Source organism: Tasmannia lanceolata, unplaced genomic scaffold, assembly GCF_043159265.1.
Source record: "Tasmannia lanceolata isolate RefF3 unplaced genomic scaffold, GAP_Taslan_0.1 ptg000011l, whole genome shotgun sequence".
NCBI classification, from domain to species: domain Eukaryota; kingdom Viridiplantae; phylum Streptophyta; class Magnoliopsida; order Canellales; family Winteraceae; genus Tasmannia; species Tasmannia lanceolata.
In genome coordinates, this window is record NW_027518688.1 from 21,782,526 (window position 1) to 21,786,887 (window position 4,362).

The 4,362-nt window shown below is 40.8% G+C and overlaps 1 pseudogene; it reads left to right on the plus strand.

Annotated features, from left to right (window-relative positions):
• The first annotated feature begins 3,303 nt into the window (after positions 1-3,303).
• LOC143886038 (calmodulin-binding receptor-like cytoplasmic kinase 3 pseudogene) lies at positions 3,304-4,050 on the plus strand (annotated as a pseudogene).
• The last annotated feature ends 312 nt before the right edge of the window (positions 4,051-4,362 follow it).

Below are 4,362 nucleotides of genomic sequence, written 5' to 3' on the forward strand. Positions count from 1 at the left end.
ATGAAAGAAAATCCCAAACTCTAAGGAAAGTCGAAAGCGAGGCAAAGGAAGAGTATTACCTGTTTGGAGGGAAATTGCCAATGCAGAGGATTCCTTGGAACTTTAGTGTCGGCACCGGAAATGGTGGCTGAGCATCTCCCGGATTGTGACGGTGCCGGATCTAAGCGGGAATTGTCGAAGTTTCTGATCCGATGGCAAGGTTGATGAATCGATTGCTGGAATTTTCAAGGATTGTTGGAATGAATGGCGAGGCGGCTTCGATGGTACAGTTGAAATAGAGAGTTAAATCTGATGGGGAGATGGGGCCTCGGTGGATGAAACGGGGTTGATCGGAGAGTGTCCAGAAAGTGGAGCTCGAGCTCCCCTTCGGAAAATGCTTTTTTTTTATTATATATATATATATATATATATATATATTTTTTTTTTATATATAAAAAAACGAGCCCCTCTTCTCTCCCTCTCTCTCTTTCTCTCTCTCTCTCTCTGTTTCATTTTTTTTTTTTGAAAAGGAGAAGGGGTTTGAGGATTATGGGTTTGGGTTTTCGAAATGTGATTGGGGTGGAAATGGGTTGCGATTTTGGAGGTGGGGATTGGAGGAGATGAGGGTGGGAGAGGGTTTTCGAATGGGTGGTGGTGGTGGTGGTGTTTGAAGGTTGAAGATGGGTTTGGGTTCGGTCGGATTCCGGCAAGCTTGCCGGAATCAATGGAGATTGTGGCGGAAATGAAGAAATGGTGGTGGTGAAAAATGGTGGAAGAGGTGAAAAAGGGGTTTCGGTTTTGGAGGTGGTGGTTGACGGCGGTGGTGGAGTTGGTTTGGCCGGTCTCCTCCTTCCTCTGTCTGTTTTGTTTTTTTTTTTTTGGTGCTCTAAGAAAATGGGGCTCCCTTCTTCTCTCCCTCCCTGCTGAAAAAAATGGGAAAATCCTCCTCCCCTCTGTCTCACGAGCTCTCAATGAAATTTATACCTAGGTTTCTTTTTCTTTTTTTCTTCTAATCCTGACCATCCGTTTGTTGCCTTCACATCTCAGCCATCCATCTCTCTTTTTTAGCCTTAATGCCCTCCTAGAAACCCTAAAACCTAGAATATTCTAATTGATCTAAGCCCTACACTTCACCTCTTTGATCCAATGGCCCATGCCTGTTGCTTGCAAAGGAAGAAAATGTCCATTTTACTAAATACCCCAAGGAGAAGGCAATTTTACCCTCTTGCCACTATACCCTATTTGGCTTTTCTTCTCTTAAAAGGAATGGTATATTATTCCTTCTCTCTCTTCTCTAAGCAACCCCAAGCTAGCTAATTCACTCCCCTCCAGCTTAACATGGGAAAGTGATTTAACACACGCACGCTTTGATAAATGCACTCCTAGGGATATTAGCAACCTCTTAGGGATTTTGTACTGCAGTGGGTGGGTACCATTTTGAGTTTTCTCTACACTTAGGACCCACCTCCCCAGGAACTTCGGGATTCGGCTCGGGACCTCGACTCAACTTCGAGATTGGGATTTTATTCGATTTTGAGAATTTATTCGATTTTGGGGAAAATGATCCGATCAAAATGGGGTGTCTACACTTATCCACTATAGCAGTTATTTCCACCTCTTTTCCTTTTGAAACCCTAACTTTTTGTTCTTCATTTTTCGATCTGATCTTTGTCTTCTCCGGTGAATCCTATCGGATTCCGATCATATTCCGGCCGAAGTCTTTCATCTTCGCGAACAATTCTTGCTGGAATCTGATCTGGCAGATCTGAAATCCGAGCATCTCACTATCTACAATCGCTATCATTAGTTCTGCTAACTTCTTCACTTTATTTTAATGTTGATTTGGTATTAAGATAATTACCCTGTTCATGATCTTGCTTAGTCGAATGGATTCTTCTATATGGTTTGGATTTCTATGAAATTTTTTTTTTTTATTTTGTGCTTTGTAAAGTAATGAGATGATCGATTTGCTTTAATCGCGGCTTTGACCTATGCTTGGTTGTACTGAGATTGTAAAGGAATGGAATCAAAATTTGTCCTGCTTACTATTGATTTGGATGTTTAAATGTTCAGAAGCTTATGTCAATATCGTTTTGAACAATCCTATCATTATTATTATTATTATTATTATTATTTTGCCTGAATGCTTATGCCCATTAATCTGAGGATTCAAGATAATACAGATGAATTTTGTCCAAGGTTCGGGTAAACTTGGTATCACTATTGATGTAGTTTCCTCGAGGATGTGAATCTTCTATTATTCATAGCATTTAGAATCTACTGTGTATGCTTTAAGGGTATGTGTTTGTAGACACCCCATTTTGACCGAACCCTAAACCCTTGCTTTTGTTAAAAAAAATGATTATATGTGAATATGATGTCCCAAAATCAGTTCTAGCATGGGTCAGGGTCCCATTTAGGTCCCTCTAAAATTTTAGAAAAATCCGTCGCGGTTTGCATGGCAAACGAGAGAGGTAGGTAGTGTTGTGTGAATTTAGAGTTGCAGAAGGGGTGTGCATTATCCTGAGCAGGAGGTGGCCTGGTGGGAATAAAACGTGGATAATTTGCTGCAGGAGGGTGTCCCTGAGTAACCAGAGAAGCACGAATTTTTTTTTTTTTAATTTCATTAAAATTTTTACATAGGCCACCCTTTCTTAACCAAACCAAGTGCAAATATTACATAAGGGGGGTTGTCCAGTTATATAAAAGGGATAAAAATTATGAAGAAAATCTATAAATAGAAGTGCCCTTCTCATTTTTTTTAGGACTTTTGATTTTCGTTAAGAAAATTTAGAGAGAGAAGGAAAACTAGAGAGGGAAAATAGATCTATGCTCCAAACCCTAACTTTTCTTCTTTTTCCCTTCCAATCATCTTCTCTGGTAGCCTCGCCGGAGCTCCGACGAAAGTTATTGCCGCTCACGTGTCACCTCTGTCTCATCCTCAAGTTTAAATCCGAGCTATTGAAGCTTGAAATTTCAGATTTTTCACATTCTTATGCTCAGATTCAGGAAATCAACAGATACGATAGTTTCTGGAGTGTTACTCATCTCTTCTAGCAATTTTCTCTGAAAATTATTAAATTAGCAAGATTCTCTGCAATCTATAAGCTTCTAGTGGGATCATCAGGCTGATTTCAGAGAAATTCAAGCTAAGATTTCAAGCCGCAGGTATAAAACCTAGTGAAAGATGAGTCGCATCAGTGGGCAGGGAGAAAACTTCTGCCACAATTGACAATAAATGATCCTATTACTCAAAATCGTGGAAGAAAAAGTCAACCAAGCGAGGAAAAACACCATCCCTATTTTTCTACTGTTCCAAAGAACATGGTCATAGCGATACCAGGAATGTTCCTTCTATGCTGTGCTTTAATTTGTCCATGTTGTCATGCAAGAAGGAAAGAGACTGCACATGCTGCCCTTCCCAAAGAGCCAAATTCAATGGATTCAGTTTTCTCTTTTGGTGTGAGTTCTACTTCTGAAAGGATCCCAGGCGGCAGTCCACTACCTGCTAGTCCACTTCGAGTACCTCCTAGTCCATTTCGTGTACCTCCGAGTCCATCTCGATTTTCTTCATCTCCACAATTGAGTAGAGTTGCATCAATACATCTCAATATGAGTCAGATTAACAAAGCTACTCGTAACTTTTCACCAGCACTTATGCTAGGTGAAGGAGGTTTCGGTACTGTTTACAGGGCTCAGTTGCAAGACAGCCAGGTTGTTGCTATTAAACGAGCAAAGAAGGAACACTTTGATGCTCTCAGAACTGAATTCAGTAGCGAAGTTGAATTGCTGGCCAAAATTGAACATCGAAATTTAGTGAAGCTACTTGGTTACTTTGATAAAGGAAATGAGCGCATTATCATAACTGAGTATGTTCCAAATGGTACTCTCAAGGAATATCTAGATGAAAAGCCCATAATCCACCGAGATGTCAAGTCATCAAACATTCTGCTGACGGAGAGCATGAGAGCAAAGGTGGCTGATTTTGGGTTTGCAAGGCTTGCTCCTATGGATGCAGACCAAACTCATATTTCGACCAAGGTGAAAGGAACTGCTGGGTACCTGATTTGATATTATGATTGCTTCTTAATTTGCACCCTTTTTACGAGCGATTGCTCCTTGATTGGAAATCTTACATGTGACTGCTTGCCACAGTTCGGTCCATGTTGCTGTCCCAGTTTTGGCACAAATCTGTCCCTATATTCATCCATGTTTAGCACAAAAATCTGTTCACAACTCACCCCTGTTTTAGCACAAATTCTGTCCCCAGTTCAGTCCATGTTGCTGCCCCTGTTTTGGCATAAATTCATTCCATGTTTCAATCCCAGTTTTGGCGCAAATCTGTCCACAGTTCAGCCCTAGTTTGAGGCGCAAATCTATCCA